Source organism: Schistocerca americana, chromosome 1 (assembly GCF_021461395.2).
Source record: "Schistocerca americana isolate TAMUIC-IGC-003095 chromosome 1, iqSchAmer2.1, whole genome shotgun sequence".
NCBI lineage: Eukaryota > Metazoa > Arthropoda > Insecta > Orthoptera > Acrididae > Schistocerca > Schistocerca americana.
In genome coordinates, this window is record NC_060119.1 from 416,939,960 (window position 1) to 416,966,635 (window position 26,676).

At 49.0% G+C, this 26,676-nt stretch overlaps 8 non-coding genes across 8 annotated transcripts; all 8 read left to right on the forward strand.

Moving 5' to 3' along the window:
• Positions 1–1,350: 1,350 nt before the first annotated feature.
• LOC124554351 lies at positions 1,351–1,550 on the forward strand. Its single transcript, XR_006968350.1, has one exon. It is a non-coding gene; the product is annotated as a U2 spliceosomal RNA (small nuclear RNA).
• Positions 1,551–4,828: 3,278 nt separating this feature from the next.
• Positions 4,829–5,028, forward strand: LOC124554362. Its single transcript, XR_006968352.1, has one exon. It is a non-coding gene; the product is annotated as a U2 spliceosomal RNA (small nuclear RNA).
• A 3,281-nt stretch (positions 5,029–8,309) lies between these two features.
• LOC124554108 lies at positions 8,310–8,509 on the forward strand. Its single transcript, XR_006968244.1, has one exon. It is a non-coding gene; the product is annotated as a U2 spliceosomal RNA (small nuclear RNA).
• A 3,282-nt stretch (positions 8,510–11,791) lies between these two features.
• Positions 11,792–11,991, forward strand: LOC124554373. The gene has a single exon (XR_006968360.1). It is a non-coding gene; the product is annotated as a U2 spliceosomal RNA (small nuclear RNA).
• Positions 11,992–15,276: 3,285 nt separating this feature from the next.
• On the forward strand, positions 15,277–15,476 carry LOC124554385. The gene has a single exon (XR_006968371.1). It is a non-coding gene; the product is annotated as a U2 spliceosomal RNA (small nuclear RNA).
• A 3,279-nt stretch (positions 15,477–18,755) lies between these two features.
• Positions 18,756–18,955, forward strand: LOC124554396. The gene has a single exon (XR_006968382.1). It is a non-coding gene; the product is annotated as a U2 spliceosomal RNA (small nuclear RNA).
• Positions 18,956–22,233: 3,278 nt separating this feature from the next.
• Positions 22,234–22,433, forward strand: LOC124554407. Its single transcript, XR_006968392.1, has one exon. It is a non-coding gene; the product is annotated as a U2 spliceosomal RNA (small nuclear RNA).
• Positions 22,434–25,707: 3,274 nt separating this feature from the next.
• Positions 25,708–25,907, forward strand: LOC124554418. The gene has a single exon (XR_006968393.1). It is a non-coding gene; the product is annotated as a U2 spliceosomal RNA (small nuclear RNA).
• Positions 25,908–26,676: the final 769 nt, after the last annotated feature.

The window sequence follows — 26,676 nt, forward strand, 5'->3', positions numbered from 1 at the left end:
TTGGACTCATTGACTTTCCCCGCAAATGTGCGGCAATCCTGATTCACCGTATCGCCACTTTGCGTGAGATTGACCCAGGTGGGACAACAGCGGTGCTTTTCGACCGTTATCGCCCACAATCGGCGCGTGAACCAGTATGTTTGACACATATTACATTCCGGATGACGGCAGTCAAGGTCTATTACCTCAATCAAAGTTACGTCCTAACAGTGGCCACCGACAAGGCACGCACATCGAAGCGCCTTTACTAGGCGCTTCGAGAGCCAGCCCACACCACATAAATTGGAGGACAGACGACCGTCGGTCATCTGGCACCAAGCTTGGGCTAATATCAACCACCCAGCCCTCCCCACAGAAGTTTCAGCGCTATGGTATCGCGTTGTAAACAATTTAATACCCACTAATCATCGCTTGGCGGCCATCCGCCTATGGCCCTCGGCTGCTTGCGGCCGATGTGGTGACGTAGACACCAGAGAGCATCGTCTCTTATGCCCTCACGTCACAGAAGTGTGGGACCTTGCACGTGTGCTATTAGCGCTGATCGGTGGGACTACACTGGACTATGTGCCAATCGACTGGTTCCTTACCCCTGATATTCAGACCAACCCCCGAAAACGACATAACGCAGTGGTGTGGCTCTTGGGCCACACCATTTTCACGATCTATGACTTTTGCCTCACCGATGCTGTCTCTTTCATGGACTACCTTTGGAGCCAGCATCGCCAGGCGGAATGTGACCGGAAATATACCATTACTTTTGCAAGATTTCTTAAAGTTGCAGTGGTTCATGGTTATCAAAAGGTGTTCCAGGCTGAGTAAGGCACCTCGTATAAGAATTGCCTGAGTGTACCCCTGGATCTTTGTCACTCGGACTTTCAAACTACTCTTGACTTAACCATACCCCAGGTTTGATATTGGCCTTCTGGGCCTCACTAGAGTAGACTGTTCTATGATACTGATAATATGGAAATTGGTAACACGGAAATTGTGTGAACGTTGTATGAAAAATTATTGGAAAATTGGAAAGCACATAATCTATCTTAGAGGATTATTACTTCGTTAATTCTATGGGCTATGGGATTATCTCGCCAGTTTCGTTTGAGTGTGCTACCGTCGCTGTTTTTTTTTTTTTTGCCTTCATTTCTGTCTTTATTTATTTCTTTCTATTTAGTTTTTAACATCATCACTTGCCTCACACCTGCAGAGGGAAGTGTGTTTCTGAGGAGTGTGTCGTCGCCCCCTGAGGCATAGCAGAGTATGCCTCCGCTTTTATTTTCGGTTTATGGCAATAAGTCTTGCTGCTAACAACACCCTGCTTTACGTGCTGCGTCGACACCAGAGAATGGCGGCATTTTTGGAGAGGAAAAGGTAGGCCTATAGGGGAGGTAGGAGGGAAAAAAAGTGTAGTATCTGTTCTTATCAGCTTAATATCTGATACGTCCTGCATTGCACGACCAGAATATTAAACTCATTTTTGGCTTATGACGGAGCTCCACCTCTGTCGCGGGTTGGCTCGGCATTGCAGTACCGTCGGGATCGGCCCACCTAATATTAATTAAAACACAGCCTGAAATGGGTTAACATTCTGCAGTGATCAGATATTCCGCTGGTAGCAAAACTTGTCGTAGTTGTTGATGTGCCCAGTAGTTAGTTGCTTACACACCACGATTTCTTTTAATTAATTTAAGATTATCTTAAGAATTTTTTTTTTTTTTTTTTTTTTTTTTTTTGCGGTTAGCCGGACCGCACTTGCAGCCGCATTACGCTAGGCTGGTAATTTATGGTGGCACAGGACAGTGCCTTCGGATGCCTCGTTAGCGTCTCTTATGGTCCTATCGCAGATAATTTTAATAATATTTTTTGGAGTTATAACCTTAGCTCCTCGCGAACGTCGTCGTCGTCGTCGCCGCCGCACGCACGCAGAATACGTGGTACACACGCACACACACATATACAGTAGGCGGTGGACGATGTAAGCACTCGGCTAGGTGTAGCTCGTGCCAGTATAGCTCGCTCCGGCCTGGCGCTGCTGTGGGGCGGCCTCACGGCTTCTCCACTGGCCTGGCAGCTAGCGGCGTTCAAATGGGAGTCGCAGTTTACTCCTCGACATGGAGGGTGGTACTGGGCTGTTGACGAGTGCTCTCGTATTTTGTCGTTCCCTCCGGCACTTGCTTTTGCGATGTTTTCGACGGTCGCCTGTTGCCATATCGGCCCGCACCACCGTGTGTGACCCCCACATGTGGAGCGTACATGCTGCAAGCATTTAGGCCCTGACACTGCGGTTTTTCATCTCTGGCGGTACTCGGCAAGGATACCGCCCTTCGATTGTGCCATTCCAGCACTAATTGAAGTGCTAGGTTTTCCGGCCTGTTAGGAGACCACTTCTGCAAAATGTGCGAGGAGATTTTTGCTGGTTGCGAGCTACCCGCCGATTTTCTAGCTGTATGTATTGCCCTTAATCCAAAGGTCACAGGCGACTGTCGGGCTAGAGACATACGTCCCATCACCGTTCTTAACACTGTTTATAAGTTGGTGGCACGAAGTGTGGCTTCACGTCTTAAACAGGTAACGAATAAGGTACTTTGTCCCACTCAATCATGTGGCGTTTCGAATCGAACCACCTTCACCACTGCTTCTATATACCGTGATGCTGTCTTACTCACCCACCGCCGACGCTCGTACCCCGGCTGCAATTGATCCCTAGATTTCGCCGGTGCCTTCGATAGGGTGTCCCATCCTTACGTGCTGGCCGTTATGTCGCGGATGGGTTTCGGGGAGCACTTCATAAGAGTCATCCGGCACTTCTTGGATGGAGCAAATTCCACAATCATTGTGAACGGCTGCAGATCACGACCAGTTCCCATCAGATGATCAGTTCGACAAGGGTGTCCCTTGTCAGTGTATTTTATCGCTTTGGACCCCGTGCTGCGTGACATCGGACGGATGGTCGATGGTGTTCCTTTCCCAGGCGTCACCTTCCGCAGTGCGGCATACGCGGATGGTGTAGGTGTGTTTGTAGCAAACGCCAGGGACATCGATTCAGTTCGCCGAGTCCTCCACGTTTATGAACGAGCATCCGGTGCCATTTTAAAATCCAACAAAATGGTGCTAATCCCACTAGGACCACGATCATTGACCATCGAGCGCCCATGGTTCCGGATTGTAGGGGATCAACGTACCTTGGGTCTTGAGGTGACTGCCTGTCCGCAGCGCATGTTAACACTCACGTGCAGGCGGATTCTCACGCGCATCAGAGGACTTTGCGTGAGTCACACTGATCGACGACTCGACCTCCATCAACGAATCCAACTGATTAATACTTACATCCTATAACGGGCATGGTATGTAGCACAACTCCTTACGCTACCGAAACAAACCAGCAGAGCCATCTCACAAACAGTATATTGCCTGTTGTGGCGGCATGCACTATTCAAAGTTGATGCACAGACTTGTACACTGCCAAAGGTCGATGGTGGCCTTGGACTCATTGACTTTCCCCGCAAATGTGCGGCAATCCTGATTCACCGTATCGCCACTTTGCGTGAGATTGACCCAGGTGGGACAACAGCGGTGCTTTTCGACCGTTATCGCCCACAATCGGCGCGTGAACCAGTATGTTTGACACATATTACATTCCGGATGACGGCAGTCAAGGTCTATTACCTCAATCAAAGTTACGTCCTAACAGTGGCCACCGACAAGGCACGCACATCGAAGCGCCTTTACTAGGCGCTTCGAGAGCCAGCCCACACCACATAAATTGGAGGACAGACGACCGTCGGTCATCTGGCACCAAGCTTGGGCTAATATCAACCACCCAGCCCTCCCCACAGAAGTTTCAGCGCTATGGTATCGCGTTGTAAACAATTTAATACCCACTAATCATCGCTTGGCGGCCATCCGCCTATGGCCCTCGGCTGCTTGCGGCCGATGTGGTGACGTAGACACCAGAGAGCATCGTCTCTTATGCCCTCACGTCACAGAAGTGTGGGACCTTGCACGTGTGCTATTAGCGCTGATCGGTGGGACTACACTGGACTATGTGCCAATCGACTGGTTCCTTACCCCTGATATTCAGACCAACCCCCGAAAACGACATAACGCAGTGGTGTGGCTCTTGGGCCACACCATTTTCACGATCTATGACTTTTGCCTCACCGATGCTGTCTCTTTCATGGACTACCTTTGGAGCCAGCATCGCCAGGCGGAATGTGACCGGAAATATACCATTACTTTTGCAAGATTTCTTAAAGTTGCAATGGTTCATGGTTATCAAAAGGTGTTCCAGGCTGAGTAAGGCACCTCGTATAAGAATTGCCTGAGTGTACCCCTGGATCTTTGTCACTCGGACTTTCAAACTACTCTTGACTTAACCATACCCCAGGTTTGATATTGGCCTTCTGGGCCTCACTAGAGTAGACTGTTCTATGATACTGATAATATGGAAATTGGTAACATGGAAATTGTGTGAACGTTGTATGAAAAATTATTGGAAAATTGGAAAGCACATAATCTATCTTAGAGGATTATTACTTCGTTAATTCTATGGGCTATGGGATTATCTCGCCAGTTTCGTTTGAGTGTGCTACCGTCGCTGTTTTTTTTTTTTTTGGATTCATTTCTGTCTTTATTTATTTCTTTCTATTTAGTTTTTAACATCATCACTTGCCTCACACCTGCAGAGGGAAGTGTGTTTCTGAGGAGTGTGTCGTCGCCCCCTGAGGCATAGCAGAGTATGCCTCCGCTTTTATTTTCGGTTTATGGCAATAAGTCTTGCTGCTAACAACACCCTGCTTTACGTGCTGCGTCGACACCAGAGAATGGCGGCATTTTTGGAGAGGAAAAGGTAGGCCTATAGGGGAGGTAGGAGGGAAAAAAAGTGTAGTATCTGTTCTTATCAGCTTAATATCTGATACGTCCTGCATTGCACGACCAGAATATTAAACTCATTTTTGGCTTATGACGGAGCTCCACCTCTGTCGCGGGTTGGCTCGGCATTGCAGTACCGTCGGGATCGGCCCACCTAATATTAATTAAAACACAGCCTGAAATGGGTTAACATTCTGCAGTGATCAGATATTCCGCTGGTAGCAAAACTTGTCGTAGTTGTTGATGTGCCCAGTAGTTAGTTGCTTACACACCACGATTTCTTTTAATTAATTTAAGATTATCTTAAGAATTTTTTTTTTTTTTTTTTTTTTTTTTTTTTTTGCGGTTAGCCGGACCGCACTTGCAGCCGCATTACGCTAGGCTGGTAATTTATGGTGGCACAGGACAGTGCCTTCGGATGCCTCGTTAGCGTCTCTTATGGTCCTATCGCAGATAATTTTAATAATATTTTTTGGAGTTATAACCTTAGCTCCTCGCGAACGTCGTCGTCGTCGTCGCCGCCGCACGCACGCAGAATACGTGGTACACACGCACACACACATATACAGTAGGCGGTGGACGATGTAAGCACTCGGCTAGGTGTAGCTCGTGCCAGTATAGCTCGCTCCGGCCTGGCGCTGCTGTGGGGCGGCCTCACGGCTTCTCCACTGGCCTGGCAGCTAGCGGCGTTCAAATGGGAGTCGCAGTTTACTCCTCGACATGGAGGGTGGTACTGGGCTGTTGACGAGTGCTCTCGTATTTTGTCGTTCCCTCCGGCACTTGCTTTTGCGATGTTTTCGACGGTCGCCTGTTGCCATATCGGCCCGCACCACCGTGTGTGACCCCCACATGTGGAGCGTACATGCTGCAAGCATTTAGGCCCTGACACTGCGGTTTTTCATCTCTGGCGGTACTCGGCAAGGATACCGCCCTTCGATTGTGCCATTCCAGCACTAATTGAAGTGCTAGGTTTTCCGGCCTGTTAGGAGACCACTTCTGCAAAATGTGCGAGGAGATTTTTGCTGGTTGCGAGCTACCCGCCGATTTTCTAGCTGTATGTATTGCCCTTAATCCAAAGGTCACAGGCGACTGTCGGGCTAGAGACATACGTCCCATCACCGTTCTTAACACTGTTTATAAGTTGGTGGCACGAAGTGTGGCTTCACGTCTTAAACAGGTAACGAATAAGGTACTTTGTCCCACTCAATCATGTGGCGTTTCGAATCGAACCACCTTCACCACTGCTTCTATATACCGTGATGCTGTCTTACTCACCCACCGCCGACGCTCGTACCCCGGCTGCAATTGATCCCTAGATTTCGCCGGTGCCTTCGATAGGGTGTCCCATCCTTACGTGCTGGCCGTTATGTCGCGGATGGGTTTCGGGGAGCACTTCATAAGAGTCATCCGGCACTTCTTGGATGGAGCAAATTCCACAATCATTGTGAACGGCTGCAGATCACGACCAGTTCCCATCAGATGATCAGTTCGACAAGGGTGTCCCTTGTCAGTGTATTTTATCGCTTTGGACCCCGTGCTGCGTGACATCGGACGGATGGTCGATGGTGTTCCTTTCCCAGGCGTCACCTTCCGCAGTGCGGCATACGCGGATGGTGTAGGTGTGTTTGTAGCAAACGCCAGGGACATCGATTCAGTTCGCCGAGTCCTCCACGTTTATGAACGAGCATCCGGTGCCATTTTAAAATCCAACAAAATGGTGCTAATCCCACTAGGACCACGATCATTGACCATCGAGCGCCCATGGTTCCGGATTGTAGGGGATCAACGTACCTTGGGTCTTGAGGTGACTGCCTGTCCGCAGCGCATGTTAACACTCACGTGCAGGCGGATTCTCACGCGCATCAGAGGACTTTGCGTGAGTCACACTGATCGACGACTCGACCTCCATCAACGAATCCAACTGATTAATACTTACATCCTATAACGGGCATGGTATGTAGCACAACTCCTTACGCTACCGAAACAAACCAGCAGAGCCATCTCACAAACAGTATATTGCCTGTTGTGGCGGCATGCACTATTCAAAGTTGATGCACAGACTTGTACACTGCCAAAGGTCGATGGTGGCCTTGGACTCATTGACTTTCCCCGCAAATGTGCGGCAATCCTGATTCACCGTATCGCCACTTTGCGTGAGATTGACCCAGGTGGGACAACAGCGGTGCTTTTCGACCGTTATCGCCCACAATCGGCGCGTGAACCAGTATGTTTGACACATATTACATTCCGGATGACGGCAGTCAAGGTCTATTACCTCAATCAAAGTTACGTCCTAACAGTGGCCACCGACAAGGCACGCACATCGAAGCGCCTTTACTAGGCGCTTCGAGAGCCAGCCCACACCACATAAATTGGAGGACAGACGACCGTCGGTCATCTGGCACCAAGCTTGGGCTAATATCAACCACCCAGCCCTCCCCACAGAAGTTTCAGCGCTATGGTATCGCGTTGTAAACAATTTAATACCCACTAATCATCGCTTGGCGGCCATCCGCCTATGGCCCTCGGCTGCTTGCGGCCGATGTGGTGACGTAGACACCAGAGAGCATCGTCTCTTATGCCCTCACGTCACAGAAGTGTGGGACCTTGCACGTGTGCTATTAGCGCTGATCGGTGGGACTACACTGGACTATGTGCCAATCGACTGGTTCCTTACCCCTGATATTCAGACCAACCCCCGAAAACGACATAACGCAGTGGTGTGGCTCTTGGGCCACACCATTTTCACGATCTATGACTTTTGCCTCACCGATGCTGTCTCTTTCATGGACTACCTTTGGAGCCAGCATCGCCAGGCGGAATGTGACCGGAAATATACCATTACTTTTGCAAGATTTCTTAAAGTTGCAATGGTTCATGGTTATCAAAAGGTGTTCCAGGCTGAGTAAGGCACCTCGTATAAGAATTGCCTGAGTGTACCCCTGGATCTTTGTCACTCGGACTTTCAAACTACTCTTGACTTAACCATACCCCAGGTTTGATATTGGCCTTCTGGGCCTCACTAGAGTAGACTGTTCTATGATACTGATAATATGGAAATTGGTAACATGGAAATTGTGTGAACGTTGTATGAAAAATTATTGGAAAATTGGAAAGCACATAATCTATCTTAGAGGATTATTACTTCGTTAATTCTATGGGCTATGGGATTATCTCGCCAGTTTCGTTTGAGTGTGCTACCGTCGCTGTTTTTTTTTTTTTTGGATTCATTTCTGTCTTTATTTATTTCTTTCTATTTAGTTTTTAACATCATCACTTGCCTCACACCTGCAGAGGGAAGTGTGTTTCTGAGGAGTGTGTCGTCGCCCCCTGAGGCATAGCAGAGTATGCCTCCGCTTTTATTTTCGGTTTATGGCAATAAGTCTTGCTGCTAACAACACCCTGCTTTACGTGCTGCGTCGACACCAGAGAATGGCGGCATTTTTGGAGAGGAAAAGGTAGGTCTATAGGGGAGGTAGGAGGGAAAAAAAGTGTAGTATCTGTTCTTATCAGCTTAATATCTGATACGTCCTGCATTGCACGACCAGAATATTAAACTCATTTTTGGCTTATGACGGAGCTCCACCTCTGTCGCGGGTTGGCTCGGCATTGCAGTACCGTCGGGATCGGCCCACCTAATATTAATTAAAACACAGCCTGAAATGGGTTAACATTCTGCAGTGATCAGATATTCCGCTGGTAGCAAAACTTGTCGTAGTTGTTGATGTGCCCAGTAGTTAGTTGCTTACACACCACGATTTCTTTTAATTAATTTAAGATTATCTTAAGAATTTTTTTTTTTTTTTTTTTTTTTTTTTTTTTTGCGGTTAGCCGGACCGCACTTGCAGCCGCATTACGCTAGGCTGGTAATTTATGGTGGCACAGGACAGTGCCTTCGGATGCCTCGTTAGCGTCTCTTATGGTCCTATCGCAGATAATTTTAATAATATTTTTTGGAGTTATAACCTTAGCTCCTCGCGAACGTCGTCGTCGTCGTCGCCGCCGCACGCACGCAGAATACGTGGTACACACGCACACACACATATACAGTAGGCGGTGGACGATGTAAGCACTCGGCTAGGTGTAGCTCGTGCCAGTATAGCTCGCTCCGGCCTGGCGCTGCTGTGGGGCGGCCTCACGGCTTCTCCACTGGCCTGGCAGCTAGCGGCGTTCAAATGGGAGTCGCAGTTTACTCCTCGACATGGAGGGTGGTACTGGGCTGTTGACGAGTGCTCTCGTATTTTGTCGTTCCCTCCGGCACTTGCTTTTGCGATGTTTTCGACGGTCGCCTGTTGCCATATCGGCCCGCACCACCGTGTGTGACCCCCACATGTGGAGCGTACATGCTGCAAGCATTTAGGCCCTGACACTGCGGTTTTTCATCTCTGGCGGTACTCGGCAAGGATACCGCCCTTCGATTGTGCCATTCCAGCACTAATTGAAGTGCTAGGTTTTCCGGCCTGTTAGGAGACCACTTCTGCAAAATGTGCGAGGAGATTTTTGCTGGTTGCGAGCTACCCGCCGATTTTCTAGCTGTATGTATTGCCCTTAATCCAAAGGTCACAGGCGACTGTCGGGCTAGAGACATACGTCCCATCACCGTTCTTAACACTGTTTATAAGTTGGTGGCACGAAGTGTGGCTTCACGTCTTAAACAGGTAACGAATAAGGTACTTTGTCCCACTCAATCATGTGGCGTTTCGAATCGAACCACCTTCACCACTGCTTCTATATACCGTGATGCTGTCTTACTCACCCACCGCCGACGCTCGTACCCCGGCTGCAATTGATCCCTAGATTTCGCCGGTGCCTTCGATAGGGTGTCCCATCCTTACGTGCTGGCCGTTATGTCGCGGATGGGTTTCGGGGAGCACTTCATAAGAGTCATCCGGCACTTCTTGGATGGAGCAAATTCCACAATCATTGTGAACGGCTGCAGATCACGACCAGTTCCCATCAGATGATCAGTTCGACAAGGGTGTCCCTTGTCAGTGTATTTTATCGCTTTGGACCCCGTGCTGCGTGACATCGGACGGATGGTCGATGGTGTTCCTTTCCCAGGCGTCACCTTCCGCAGTGCGGCATACGCGGATGGTGTAGGTGTGTTTGTAGCAAACGCCAGGGACATCGATTCAGTTCGCCGAGTCCTCCACGTTTATGAACGAGCATCCGGTGCCATTTTAAAATCCAACAAAATGGTGCTAATCCCACTAGGACCACGATCATTGACCATCGAGCGCCCATGGTTCCGGATTGTAGGGGATCAACGTACCTTGGGTCTTGAGGTGACTGCCTGTCCGCAGCGCATGTTAACACTCACGTGCAGGCGGATTCTCACGCGCATCAGAGGACTTTGCGTGAGTCACACTGATCGACGACTCGACCTCCATCAACGAATCCAACTGATTAATACTTACATCCTATAACGGGCATGGTATGTAGCACAACTCCTTACGCTACCGAAACAAACCAGCAGAGCCATCTCACAAACAGTATATTGCCTGTTGTGGCGGCATGCACTATTCAAAGTTGATGCACAGACTTGTACACTGCCAAAGGTCGATGGTGGCCTTGGACTCATTGACTTTCCCCGCAAATGTGCGGCAATCCTGATTCACCGTATCGCCACTTTGCGTGAGATTGACCCAGGTGGGACAACAGCGGTGCTTTTCGACCGTTATCGCCCACAATCGGCGCGTGAACCAGTATGTTTGACACATATTACATTCCGGATGACGGCAGTCAAGGTCTATTACCTCAATCAAAGTTACGTCCTAACAGTGGCCACCGACAAGGCACGCACATCGAAGCGCCTTTACTAGGCGCTTCGAGAGCCAGCCCACACCACATAAATTGGAGGACAGACGACCGTCGGTCATCTGGCACCAAGCTTGGGCTAATATCAACCACCCAGCCCTCCCCACAGAAGTTTCAGCGCTATGGTATCGCGTTGTAAACAATTTAATACCCACTAATCATCGCTTGGCGGCCATCCGCCTATGGCCCTCGGCTGCTTGCGGCCGATGTGGTGACGTAGACACCAGAGAGCATCGTCTCTTATGCCCTCACGTCACAGAAGTGTGGGACCTTGCACGTGTGCTATTAGCGCTGATCGGTGGGACTACACTGGACTATGTGCCAATCGACTGGTTCCTTACCCCTGATATTCAGACCAACCCCCGAAAACGACATAACGCAGTGGTGTGGCTCTTGGGCCACACCATTTTCACGATCTATGACTTTTGCCTCACCGATGCTGTCTCTTTCATGGACTACCTTTGGAGCCAGCATCGCCAGGCGGAATGTGACCGGAAATATACCATTACTTTTGCAAGATTTCTTAAAGTTGCAATGGTTCATGGTTATCAAAAGGTGTTCCAGGCTGAGTAAGGCACCTCGTATAAGAATTGCCTGAGTGTACCCCTGGATCTTTGTCACTCGGACTTTCAAACTACTCTTGACTTAACCATACCCCAGGTTTGATATTGGCCTTCTGGGCCTCACTAGAGTAGACTGTTCTATGATACTGATAATATGGAAATTGGTAACATGGAAATTGTGTGAACGTTGTATGAAAAATTATTGGAAAATTGGAAAGCACATAATCTATCTTAGAGGATTATTACTTCGTTAATTCTATGGGCTATGGGATTATCTCGCCAGTTTCGTTTGAGTGTGCTACCGTCGCTGTTTTTTTTTTTTTTTGCCTTCATTTCTGTCTTTATTTATTTCTTTCTATTTAGTTTTTAACATCATCACTTGCCTCACACCTGCAGAGGGAAGTGTGTTTCTGAGGAGTGTGTCGTCGCCCCCTGAGGCATAGCAGAGTATGCCTCCGCTTTTATTTTCGGTTTATGGCAATAAGTCTTGCTGCTAACAACACCCTGCTTTACGTGCTGCGTCGACACCAGAGAATGGCGGCATTTTTGGAGAGGAAAAGGTAGGCCTATAGGGGAGGTAGGAGGGAAAAAAAGTGTAGTATCTGTTCTTATCAGCTTAATATCTGATACGTCCTGCATTGCACGACCAGAATATTAAACTCATTTTTGGCTTATGACGGAGCTCCACCTCTGTCGCGGGTTGGCTCGGCATTGCAGTACCGTCGGGATCGGCCCACCTAATATTAATTAAAACACAGCCTGAAATGGGTTAACATTCTGCAGTGATCAGATATTCCGCTGGTAGCAAAACTTGTCGTAGTTGTTGATGTGCCCAGTAGTTAGTTGCTTACACACCACGATTTCTTTTAATTAATTTAAGATTATCTTAAGAATTTTTTTTTTTTTTTTTTTTTTTTTTTTTTTTTTTGCGGTTAGCCGGACCGCACTTGCAGCCGCATTACGCTAGGCTGGTAATTTATGGTGGCACAGGACAGTGCCTTCGGATGCCTCGTTAGCGTCTCTTATGGTCCTATCGCAGATAATTTTAATAATATTTTTTGGAGTTATAACCTTAGCTCCTCGCGAACGTCGTCGTCGTCGTCGCCGCCGCACGCACGCAGAATACGTGGTACACACGCACACACACATATACAGTAGGCGGTGGACGATGTAAGCACTCGGCTAGGTGTAGCTCGTGCCAGTATAGCTCGCTCCGGCCTGGCGCTGCTGTGGGGCGGCCTCACGGCTTCTCCACTGGCCTGGCAGCTAGCGGCGTTCAAATGGGAGTCGCAGTTTACTCCTCGACATGGAGGGTGGTACTGGGCTGTTGACGAGTGCTCTCGTATTTTGTCGTTCCCTCCGGCACTTGCTTTTGCGATGTTTTCGACGGTCGCCTGTTGCCATATCGGCCCGCACCACCGTGTGTGACCCCCACATGTGGAGCGTACATGCTGCAAGCATTTAGGCCCTGACACTGCGGTTTTTCATCTCTGGCGGTACTCGGCAAGGATACCGCCCTTCGATTGTGCCATTCCAGCACTAATTGAAGTGCTAGGTTTTCCGGCCTGTTAGGAGACCACTTCTGCAAAATGTGCGAGGAGATTTTTGCTGGTTGCGAGCTACCCGCCGATTTTCTAGCTGTATGTATTGCCCTTAATCCAAAGGTCACAGGCGACTGTCGGGCTAGAGACATACGTCCCATCACCGTTCTTAACACTGTTTATAAGTTGGTGGCACGAAGTGTGGCTTCACGTCTTAAACAGGTAACGAATAAGGTACTTTGTCCCACTCAATCATGTGGCGTTTCGAATCGAACCACCTTCACCACTGCTTCTATATACCGTGATGCTGTCTTACTCACCCACCGCCGACGCTCGTACCCCGGCTGCAATTGATCCCTAGATTTCGCCGGTGCCTTCGATAGGGTGTCCCATCCTTACGTGCTGGCCGTTATGTCGCGGATGGGTTTCGGGGAGCACTTCATAAGAGTCATCCGGCACTTCTTGGATGGAGCAAATTCCACAATCATTGTGAACGGCTGCAGATCACGACCAGTTCCCATCAGATGATCAGTTCGACAAGGGTGTCCCTTGTCAGTGTATTTTATCGCTTTGGACCCCGTGCTGCGTGACATCGGACGGATGGTCGATGGTGTTCCTTTCCCAGGCGTCACCTTCCGCAGTGCGGCATACGCGGATGGTGTAGGTGTGTTTGTAGCAAACGCCAGGGACATCGATTCAGTTCGCCGAGTCCTCCACGTTTATGAACGAGCATCCGGTGCCATTTTAAAATCCAACAAAATGGTGCTAATCCCACTAGGACCACGATCATTGACCATCGAGCGCCCATGGTTCCGGATTGTAGGGGATCAACGTACCTTGGGTCTTGAGGTGACTGCCTGTCCGCAGCGCATGTTAACACTCACGTGCAGGCGGATTCTCACGCGCATCAGAGGACTTTGCGTGAGTCACACTGATCGACGACTCGACCTCCATCAACGAATCCAACTGATTAATACTTACATCCTATAACGGGCATGGTATGTAGCACAACTCCTTACGCTACCGAAACAAACCAGCAGAGCCATCTCACAAACAGTATATTGCCTGTTGTGGCGGCATGCACTATTCAAAGTTGATGCACAGACTTGTACACTGCCAAAGGTCGATGGTGGCCTTGGACTCATTGACTTTCCCCGCAAATGTGCGGCAATCCTGATTCACCGTATCGCCACTTTGCGTGAGATTGACCCAGGTGGGACAACAGCGGTGCTTTTCGACCGTTATCGCCCACAATCGGCGCGTGAACCAGTATGTTTGACACATATTACATTCCGGATGACGGCAGTCAAGGTCTATTACCTCAATCAAAGTTACGTCCTAACAGTGGCCACCGACAAGGCACGCACATCGAAGCGCCTTTACTAGGCGCTTCGAGAGCCAGCCCACACCACATAAATTGGAGGACAGACGACCGTCGGTCATCTGGCACCAAGCTTGGGCTAATATCAACCACCCAGCCCTCCCCACAGAAGTTTCAGCGCTATGGTATCGCGTTGTAAACAATTTAATACCCACTAATCATCGCTTGGCGGCCATCCGCCTATGGCCCTCGGCTGCTTGCGGCCGATGTGGTGACGTAGACACCAGAGAGCATCGTCTCTTATGCCCTCACGTCACAGAAGTGTGGGACCTTGCACGTGTGCTATTAGCGCTGATCGGTGGGACTACACTGGACTATGTGCCAATCGACTGGTTCCTTACCCCTGATATTCAGACCAACCCCCGAAAACGACATAACGCAGTGGTGTGGCTCTTGGGCCACACCATTTTCACGATCTATGACTTTTGCCTCACCGATGCTGTCTCTTTCATGGACTACCTTTGGAGCCAGCATCGCCAGGCGGAATGTGACCGGAAATATACCATTACTTTTGCAAGATTTCTTAAAGTTGCAATGGTTCATGGTTATCAAAAGGTGTTCCAGGCTGAGTAAGGCACCTCGTATAAGAATTGCCTGAGTGTACCCCTGGATCTTTGTCACTCGGACTTTCAAACTACTCTTGACTTAACCATACCCCAGGTTTGATATTGGCCTTCTGGGCCTCACTAGAGTAGACTGTTCTATGATACTGATAATATGGAAATTGGTAACATGGAAATTGTGTGAACGTTGTATGAAAAATTATTGGAAAATTGGAAAGCACATAATCTATCTTAGAGGATTATTACTTCGTTAATTCTATGGGCTATGGGATTATCTCGCCAGTTTCGTTTGAGTGTGCTACCGTCGCTGTTTTTTTTTTTTTTTGCCTTCATTTCTGTCTTTATTTATTTCTTTCTATTTAGTTTTTAACATCATCACTTGCCTCACACCTGCAGAGGGAAGTGTGTTTCTGAGGAGTGTGTCGTCGCCCCCTGAGGCATAGCAGAGTATGCCTCCGCTTTTATTTTCGGTTTATGGCAATAAGTCTTGCTGCTAACAACACCCTGCTTTACGTGCTGCGTCGACACCAGAGAATGGCGGCATTTTTGGAGAGGAAAAGGTAGGCCTATAGGGGAGGTAGGAGGGAAAAAAAGTGTAGTATCTGTTCTTATCAGCTTAATATCTGATACGTCCTGCATTGCACGACCAGAATATTAAACTCATTTTTGGCTTATGACGGAGCTCCACCTCTGTCGCGGGTTGGCTCGGCATTGCAGTACCGTCGGGATCGGCCCACCTAATATTAATTAAAACACAGCCTGAAATGGGTTAACATTCTGCAGTGATCAGATATTCCGCTGGTAGCAAAACTTGTCGTAGTTGTTGATGTGCCCAGTAGTTAGTTGCTTACACACCACGATTTCTTTTAATTAATTTAAGATTATCTTAAGAATTTTTTTTTTTTTTTTTTTTTTTTTTTTTGCGGTTAGCCGGACCGCACTTGCAGCCGCATTACGCTAGGCTGGTAATTTATGGTGGCACAGGACAGTGCCTTCGGATGCCTCGTTAGCGTCTCTTATGGTCCTATCGCAGATAATTTTAATAATATTTTTTGGAGTTATAACCTTAGCTCCTCGCGAACGTCGTCGTCGTCGTCGCCGCCGCACGCACGCAGAATACGTGGTACACACGCACACACACATATACAGTAGGCGGTGGACGATGTAAGCACTCGGCTAGGTGTAGCTCGTGCCAGTATAGCTCGCTCCGGCCTGGCGCTGCTGTGGGGCGGCCTCACGGCTTCTCCACTGGCCTGGCAGCTAGCGGCGTTCAAATGGGAGTCGCAGTTTACTCCTCGACATGGAGGGTGGTACTGGGCTGTTGACGAGTGCTCTCGTATTTTGTCGTTCCCTCCGGCACTTGCTTTTGCGATGTTTTCGACGGTCGCCTGTTGCCATATCGGCCCGCACCACCGTGTGTGACCCCCACATGTGGAGCGTACATGCTGCAAGCATTTAGGCCCTGACACTGCGGTTTTTCATCTCTGGCGGTACTCCGCAAGGATACCGCCCTTCGATTGTGCCATTCCAGCACTAATTGAAGTGCTAGGTTTTCCGGCCTGTTAGGAGACCACTTCTGCAAAATGTGCGAGGAGATTTTTGCTGGTTGCGAGCTACCCGCCGATTTTCTAGCTGTATGTATTGCCCTTAATCCAAAGGTCACAGGCGACTGTCGGGCTAGAGACATACGTCCCATCACCGTTCTTAACACTGTTTATAAGTTGGTGGCACGAAGTGTGGCTTCACGTCTTAAACAGGTAACGAATAAGGTACTTTGTCCCACTCAATCATGTGGCGTTTCGAATCGAACCACCTTCACCACTGCTTCTATATACCGTGATGCTGTCTTACTCACCCACCGCCGACGCTCGTACCCCGGCTGCAATTGATCCCTAGATTTCGCCGGTGCCTTCGATAGGGTGTCCCATCCTTACGTGCTGGCCGTTATGTCGCGGATGGGTTTCGGGGAGCACTTCATAAGAGTCATCCGGCACTTCTTGGATGGAGCAAATTCCACAATCATTGTGAACGGCTGCAGATCACGACCAGTTCCCATCAGATGATCAGTTCGACAAGGGTGTCCCTTGTCAGTGTATTTTATCGCTTTGGACCCCGTGCTGCGTGACATCGGACGGATGGTCGATGGTGTTCCTTTCCCAGGCGTCACCTTCCGCAGTGCGGCATACGCGGATGGTGTAGGTGTGTTTGTAGCAAACGCCAGGGACATCGATTCAGTTCGCCGAGTCCTCCACGTTTATGAACGAGCATCCGGTGCCATTTTAAAATCCAACAAAATGGTGCTAATCCCACTAGGACCACGATCATTGACCATCGAGCGCCCATGGTTCCGGATTGTAGGGGATCAACGTACCTTGGGTCTTGAGGTGACTGCCTGTCCGCAGCGCATGTTAACACTCACGTGCAGGCGGATTCTCACGCGCATCAGAGGACTTTGCGTGAGTCACACTGATCGACGACTCGACCTCCATCAACGAATCCAACTGATTAATACTTACATCCTATAACGGGCATGGTATGTAGCACAACTCCTTACGCTACCGAAACAAACCAGCAGAGCCATCTCACAAACAGTATATTGCCTGTTGTGGCGGCATGCACTATTCAAAGTTGATGCACAGACTTGTACACTGCCAAAGGTCGATGGTGGCCTTGGACTCATTGACTTTCCCCGCAAATGTGCGGCAATCCTGATTCACCGTATCGCCACTTTGCGTGAGATTGACCCAGGTGGGACAACAGCGGTGCTTTTCGACCGTTATCGCCCACAATCGGCGCGTGAACCAGTATGTTTGACACATATTACATTCCGGATGACGGCAGTCAAGGTCTATTACCTCAATCAAAGTTACGTCCTAACAGTGGCCACCGACAAGGCACGCACATCGAAGCGCCTTTACTAGGCGCTTCGAGAGCCAGCCCACACCACATAAATTGGAGGACAGACGACCGTCGGTCATCTGGCACCAAGCTTGGGCTAATATCAACCACCCAGCCCTCCCCACAGAAGTTTCAGCGCTATGGTATCGCGTTGTAAATAATTTAATACCCACTAATCATCGCTTGGCGGCCATCCGCCTATGGCCCTCGGCTGCTTGCGGCCGATGTGGTGACGTAGACACCAGAGAGCATCGTCTCTTATGCCCTCACGTCACAGAAGTGTGGGACCTTGCACGTGTGCTATTAGCGCTGATCGGTGGGACTACACTGGACTATGTGCCAATCGACTGGTTCCTTACCCCTGATATTCAGACCAACCCCCGAAAACGACATAACGCAGTGGTGTGGCTCTTGGGCCACACCATTTTCACGATCTATGACTTTTGCCTCACCGATGCTGTCTCTTTCATGGACTACCTTTGGAGCCAGCATCGCCAGGCGGAATGTGACCGGAAATATACCATTACTTTTGCAAGATTTCTTAAAGTTGCAATGGTTCATGGTTATCAAAAGGTGTTCCAGGCTGAGTAAGGCACCTCGTATAAGAATTGCCTGAGTGTACCCCTGGATCTTTGTCACTCGGACTTTCAAACTACTCTTGACTTAACCATACCCCAGGTTTGATATTGGCCTTCTGGGCCTCACTAGAGTAGACTGTTCTATGATACTGATAATATGGAAATTGGTAACATGGAAATTGTGTGAACGTTGTATGAAAAATTATTGGAAAATTGGAAAGCACATAATCTATCTTAGAGGATTATTACTTCGTTAATTCTATGGGCTATGGGATTATCTCGCCAGTTTCGTTTGAGTGTGCTACCGTCGCTGTTTTTTTTTTTTTTTGCCTTCATTTCTGTCTTTATTTATTTCTTTCTATTTAGTTTTTAACATCATCACTTGCCTCACACCTGCAGAGGGAAGTGTGTTTCTGAGGAGTGTGTCGTCGCCCCCTGAGGCATAGCAGAGTATGCCTCCGCTTTTATTTTCGGTTTATGGCAATAAGTCTTGCTGCTAACAACACCCTGCTTTACGTGCTGCGTCGACACCAGAGAATGGCGGCATTTTTGGAGAGGAAAAGGTAGGCCTATAGGGGAGGTAGGAGGGAAAAAAAGTGTAGTATCTGTTCTTATCAGCTTAATATCTGATACGTCCTGCATTGCACGACCAGAATATTAAACTCATTTTTGGCTTATGACGGAGCTCCACCTCTGTCGCGGGTTGGCTCGGCATTGCAGTACCGTCGGGATCGGCCCACCTAATATTAATTAAAACACAGCCTGAAATGGGTTAACATTCTGCAGTGATCAGATATTCCGCTGGTAGCAAAACTTGTCGTAGTTGTTGATGTGCCCAGTAGTTAGTTGCTTACACACCACGATTTCTTTTAATTAATTTAAGATTATCTTAAGAATTTTTTTTTTTTTTTTTTTTTTTTTTTTGCGGTTAGCCGGACCGCACTTGCAGCCGCATTACGCTAGGCTGGTAATTTATGGTGGCACAGGACAGTGCCTTCGGATGCCTCGTTAGCGTCTCTTATGGTCCTATCGCAGATAATTTTAATAATATTTTTTGGAGTTATAACCTTAGCTCCTCGCGAACGTCGTCGTCGTCGTCGCCGCCGCACGCACGCAGAATACGTGGTACACACGCACACACACATATACAGTAGGCGGTGGACGATGTAAGCACTCGGCTAGGTGTAGCTCGTGCCAGTATAGCTCGCTCCGGCCTGGCGCTGCTGTGGGGCGGCCTCACGGCTTCTCCACTGGCCTGGCAGCTAGCGGCGTTCAAATGGGAGTCGCAGTTTACTCCTCGACATGGAGGGTGGTACTGGGCTGTTGACGAGTGCTCTCGTATTTTGTCGTTCCCTCCGGCACTTGCTTTTGCGATGTTTTCGACGGTCGCCTGTTGCCATATCGGCCCGCACCACCGTGTGTGACCCCCACATGTGGAGCGTACATGCTGCAAGCATTTAGGCCCTGACACTGCGGTTTTTCATCTCTGGCGGTACTCCGCAAGGATACCGCCCTTCGATTGTGCCATTCCAGCACTAATTGAAGTGCTAGGTTTTCCGGCCTGTTAGGAGACCACTTCTGCAAAATGTGCGAGGAGATTTTTGCTGGTTGCGAGCTACCCGCCGATTTTCTAGCTGTATGTATTGCCCTTAATCCAAAGGTCACAGGCGACTGTCGGGCTAGAGACATACGTCCCATCACCGTTCTTAACACTGTTTATAAGTTGGTGGCACGAAGTGTGGCTTCACGTCTTAAACAGGTAACGAATAAGGTACTTTGTCCCACTCAATCATGTGGCGTTTCGAATCGAACCACCTTCACCACTGCTTCTATATACCGTGATGCTGTCTTACTCACCCACCGCCGACGCTCGTACCCCGGCTGCAATTGATCCCTAGATTTCGCCGGTGCCTTCGATAGGGTGTCCCATCCTTACGTGCTGGCCGTTATGTCGCGGATGGGTTTCGGGGAGCACTTCATAAGAGTCATCCGGCACTTCTTGGATGGAGCAAATTCCACAATCATTGTGAACGGCTGCAGATCACGACCAGTTCCCATCAGATGATCAGTTCGACAAGGGTGTCCCTTGTCAGTGTATTTTATCGCTTTGGACCCCGTGCTGCGTGACATCGGACGGATGGTCGATGGTGTTCCTTTCCCAGGCGTCACCTTCCGCAGTGCGGCATACGCGGATGGTGTAGGTGTGTTTGTAGCAAACGCCAGGGACATCGATTCAGTTCGCCGAGTCCTCCACGTTTATGAACGAGCATCCGGTGCCATTTTAAAATCCAACAAAATGGTGCTAATCCCACTAGGACCACGATCATTGACCATCGAGCGCCCATGGTTCCGGATTGTAGGGGATCAACGTACCTTGGGTCTTGAGGTGACTGCCTGTCCGCAGCGCATGTTAACACTCACGTGCAGGCGGATTCTCACGCGCATCAGAGGACTTTGCGTGAGTCACACTGATCGACGACTCGACCTCCATCAACGAATCCAACTGATTAATACTTACATCCTATAACGGGCATGGTATGTAGCACAACTCCTTACGCTACCGAAACAAACCAGCAGAGCCATCTCACAAACAGTATATTGCCTGTTGTGGCGGCATGCACTATTCAAAGTTGATGCACAGACTTGTACACTGCCAAAGGTCGATGGTGGCCTTGGACTCATTGACTTTCCCCGCAAATGTGCGGCAATCCTGATTCACCGTATCGCCACTTTGCGTGAGATTGACCCAGGTGGGACAACAGCGGTGCTTTTCGACCGTTATCGCCCACAATCGGCGCGTGAACCAGTATGTTTGACACATATTACATTCCGGATGACGGCAGTCAAGGTCTATTACCTCAATCAAAGTTACGTCCTAACAGTGGCCACCGACAAGGCACGCACATCGAAGCGCCTTTACTAGGCGCTTCGAGAGCCAGCCCACACCACATAAATTGGAGGACAGACGACCGTCGGTCATCTGGCACCAAGCTTGGGCTAATATCAACCACCCAGCCCTCCCCACAGAAGTTTCAGCGCTATGGTATCGCGTTGTAAACAATTTAATACCCACTAATCATCGCTTGGCGGCCATCCGCCTATGGCCCTCGGCTGCTTGCGGCCGATGTGGTGACGTAGACACCAGAGAGCATCGTCTCTTATGCCCTCACGTCACAGAAGTGTGGGACCTTGCACGTGTGCTATTAGCGCTGATCGGTGGGACTACACTGGACTATGTGCCAATCGACTGGTTCCTTACCCCTGATATTCAGACCAACCCCCGAAAACGACATAACGCAGTGGTGTGGCTCTTGGGCCACACCATTTTCACGATCTATGACTTTTGCCTCACCGATGCTGTCTCTTTCATGGACTACCTTTGGAGCCAGCATCGCCAGGCGGAATGTGACCGGAAATATACCATTACTTTTGCAAGATTTCTTAAAGTTGCAATGGTTCATGGTTATCAAAAGGTGTTCCAGGCTGAGTAAGGCACCTCGTATAAGAATTGCCTGAGTGTACCCCTGGATCTTTGTCACTCGGACTTTCAAACTACTCTTGACTTAACCATACCCCAGGTTTGATATTGGCCTTCTGGGCCTCACTAGAGTAGACTGTTCTATGATACTGATAATATGGAAATTGGTAACATGGAAATTGTGTGAACGTTGTATGAAAAATTATTGGAAAATTGGAAAGCACATAATCTATCTTAGAGGATTATTACTTCGTTAATTCTATGGGCTATGGGATTATCTCGCCAGTTTCGTTTGAGTGTGCTACCGTCGCTGTTTTTTTTTTTTTTTGCCTTCATTTCTGTCTTTATTTATTTCTTTCTATTTAGTTTTTAACATCATCACTTGCCTCACACCTGCAGAGGGAAGTGTGTTTCTGAGGAGTGTGTCGTCGCCCCCTGAGGCATAGCAGAGTATGCCTCCGCTTTTATTTTCGGTTTATGGCAATAAGTCTTGCTGCTAACAACACCCTGCTTTACGTGCTGCGTCGACACCAGAGAATGGCGGCATTTTTGGAGAGGAAAAGGTAGGCCTATAGGGGAGGTAGGAGGGAAAAAAAGTGTAGTATCTGTTCTTATCAGCTTAATATCTGATACGTCCTGCATTGCACGACCAGAATATTAAACTCATTTTTGGCTTATGACGGAGCTCCACCTCTGTCGCGGGTTGGCTCGGCATTGCAGTACCGTCGGGATCGGCCCACCTAATATTAATTAAAACACAGCCTGAAATGGGTTAACATTCTGCAGTGATCAGATATTCCGCTGGTAGCAAAACTTGTCGTAGTTGTTGATGTGCCCAGTAGTTAGTTGCTTACACACCACGATTTCTTTTAATTAATTTAAGATTATCTTAAGAATTTTTTTTTTTTTTTTTTTTTTTTTGCGGTTAGCCGGACCGCACTTGCAGCCGCATTACGCTAGGCTGGTAATTTATGGTGGCACAGGACAGTGCCTTCGGATGCCTCGTTAGCGTCTCTTATGGTCCTATCGCAGATAATTTTAATAATATTTTTTGGAGTTATAACCTTAGCTCCTCGCGAACGTCGTCGTCGTCGTCGCCGCCGCACGCACGCAGAATACGTGGTACACACGCACACACACATATACAGTAGGCGGTGGACGATGTAAGCACTCGGCTAGGTGTAGCTCGTGCCAGTATAGCTCGCTCCGGCCTGGCGCTGCTGTGGGGCGGCCTCACGGCTTCTCCACTGGCCTGGCAGCTAGCGGCGTTCAAATGGGAGTCGCAGTTTACTCCTCGACATGGAGGGTGGTACTGGGCTGTTGACGAGTGCTCTCGTATTTTGTCGTTCCCTCCGGCACTTGCTTTTGCGATGTTTTCGACGGTCGCCTGTTGCCATATCGGCCCGCACCACCGTGTGTGACCCCCACATGTGGAGCGTACATGCTGCAAGCATTTAGGCCCTGACACTGCGGTTTTTCATCTCTGGCGGTACTCGGCAAGGATACCGCCCTTCGATTGTGCCATTCCAGCACTAATTGAAGTGCTAGGTTTTCCGGCCTGTTAGGAGACCACTTCTGCAAAATGTGCGAGGAGATTTTTGCTGGTTGCGAGCTACCCGCCGATTTTCTAGCTGTATGTATTGCCCTTAATCCAAAGGTCACAGGCGACTGTCGGGCTAGAGACATACGTCCCATCACCGTTCTTAACACTGTTTATAAGTTGGTGGCACGAAGTGTGGCTTCACGTCTTAAACAGGTAACGAATAAGGTACTTTGTCCCACTCAATCATGTGGCGTTTCGAATCGAACCACCTTCACCACTGCTTCTATATACCGTGATGCTGTCTTACTCACCCACCGCCGACGCTCGTACCCCGGCTGCAATTGATCCCTAGATTTCGCCGGTGCCTTCGATAGGGTGTCCCATCCTTACGTGCTGGCCGTTATGTCGCGGATGGGTTTCGGGGAGCACTTCATAAGAGTCATCCGGCACTTCTTGGATGGAGCAAATTCCACAATCATTGTGAACGGCTGCAGATCACGACCAGTTCCCATCAGATGATCAGTTCGACAAGGGTGTCCCTTGTCAGTGTATTTTATCGCTTTGGACCCCGTGCTGCGTGACATCGGACGGATGGTCGATGGTGTTCCTTTCCCAGGCGTCACCTTCCGCAGTGCGGCATACGCGGATGGTGTAGGTGTGTTTGTAGCAAACGCCAGGGACATCGATTCAGTTCGCCGAGTCCTCCACGTTTATGAACGAGCATCCGGTGCCATTTTAAAATCCAACAAAATGGTGCTAATCCCACTAGGACCACGATCATTGACCATCGAGCGCCCATGGTTCCGGATTGTAGGGGATCAACGTACCTTGGGTCTTGAGGTGACTGCCTGTCCGCAGCGCATGTTAACACTCACGTGCAGGCGGATTCTCACGCGCATCAGAGGACTTTGCGTGAGTCACACTGATCGACGACTCGACCTCCATCAACGAATCCAACTGATTAATACTTACATCCTATAACGGGCATGGTATGTAGCACAACTCCTTACGCTACCGAAACAAACCAGCAGAGCCATCTCACAAACAGTATATTGCCTGTTGTGGCGGCATGCACTATTCAAAGTTGATGCACAGACTTGTACACTGCCAAAGGTCGATGGTGGCCTTGGACTCATTGACTTTCCCCGCAAATGTGCGGCAATCCTGATTCACCGTATCGCCACTTTGCGTGAGATTGACCCAGGTGGGACAACAGCGGTGCTTTTCGACCGTTATCGCCCACAATCGGCGCGTGAACCAGTATGTTTGACACATATTACATTCCGGATGACGGCAGTCAAGGTCTATTACCTCAATCAAAGTTACGTCCTAACAGTGGCCACCGACAAGGCACGCACATCGAAGCGCCTTTACTAGGCGCTTCGAGAGCCAGCCCACACCACATAAATTGGAGGACAGACGACCGTCGGTCATCTGGCACCAAGCTTGGGCTAATATCAACCACCCAGCCCTCCCCACAGAAGTTTCAGCGCTATGGTATCGCGTTGTAAACAATTTAATACCCACTAATCATCGCTTGGCGGCCATCCGCCTATGGCCCTCGGCTGCTTGCGGCCGATGTGGTGACGTAGACACCAGAGAGCATCGTCTCTTATGCCCTCACGTCACAGAAGTGTGGGACCTTGCACGTGTGCTATTAGCGCTGATCGGTGGGACTACACTGGACTATGTGCCAATCGACTGGTTCCTTACCCCTGATATTCAGACCAACCCCCGAAAACGACATAACGCAGTGGTGTGGCTCTTGGGCCACACCATTTTCACGATCTATGACTTTTGCCTCACCGATGCTGTCTCTTTCATGGACTACCTTTGGAGCCAGCATCGCCAGGCGGAATGTGACCGGAAATATACCATTACTTTTGCAAGATTTCTTAAAGTTGCAATGGTTCATGGTTATCAAAAGGTGTTCCAGGCTGAGTAAGGCACCTCGTATAAGAATTGCCTGAGTGTACCCCTGGATCTTTGTCACTCGGACTTTCAAACTACTCTTGACTTAACCATACCCCAGGTTTGATATTGGCCTTCTGGGCCTCACTAGAGTAGACTGTTCTATGATACTGATAATATGGAAATTGGTAACATGGAAATTGTGTGAACGTTGTATGAAAAATTATTGGAAAATTGGAAAGCACATAATCTATCTTAGAGGATTATTACTTCGTTAATTCTATGGGCTATGGGATTATCTCGCCAGTTTCGTTTGAGTGTGCTACCGTCGCTGTTTTTTTTTTTTTTGCCTTCATTTCTGTCTTTATTTATTTCTTTCTATTTAGTTTTTAACATCATCACTTGCCTCACACCTGCAGAGGGAAGTGTGTTTCTGAGGAGTGTGTCGTCGCCCCCTGAGGCATAGCAGAGTATGCCTCCGCTTTTATTTTCGGTTTATGGCAATAAGTCTTGCTGCTAACAACACCCTGCTTTACGTGCTGCGTCGACACCAGAGAATGGCGGCATTTTTGGAGAGGAAAAGGTAGGCCTATAGGGGAGGTAGGAGGGAAAAAAAGTGTAGTATCTGTTCTTATCAGCTTAATATCTGATACGTCCTGCATTGCACGACCAGAATATTAAACTCATTTTTGGCTTATGACGGAGCTCCACCTCTGTCGCGGGTTGGCTCGGCATTGCAGTACCGTCGGGATCGGCCCACCTAATATTAATTAAAACACAGCCTGAAATGGGTTAACATTCTGCAGTGATCAGATATTCCGCTGGTAGCAAAACTTGTCGTAGTTGTTGATGTGCCCAGTAGTTAGTTGCTTACACACCACGATTTCTTTTAATTAATTTAAGATTATCTTAAGAATTTTTTTTTTTTTTTTTTTTTTTTTTGCGGTTAGCCGGACCGCACTTGCAGCCGCATTACGCTAGGCTGGTAATTTATGGTGGCACAGGACAGTGCCTTCGGATGCCTCGTTAGCGTCTCTTATGGTCCTATCGCAGATAATTTTAATAATATTTTTTGGAGTTATAACCTTAGCTCCTCGCGAACGTCGTCGTCGTCGCCGCCGCACGCACGCAGAATACGTGGTACACACGCACACACACATATACAGTAGGCGGTGGACGATGTAAGCACTCGGCTAGGTGTAGCTCGTGCCAGTATAGCTCGCTCCGGCCTGGCGCTGCTGTGGGGCGGCCTCACGGCTTCTCCACTGGCCTGGCAGCTAGCGGCGTTCAAATGGGAGTCGCAGTTTACTCCTCGACATGGAGGGTGGTACTGGGCTGTTGACGAGTGCTCTCGTATTTTGTCGTTCCCTCCGGCACTTGCTTTTGCGATGTTTTCGACGGTCGCCTGTTGCCATATCGGCCCGCACCACCGTGTGTGACCCCCACATGTGGAGCGTACATGCTGCAAGCATTTAGGCCCTGACACTGCGGTTTTTCATCTCTGGCGGTACTCCGCAAGGATACCGCCCTTCGA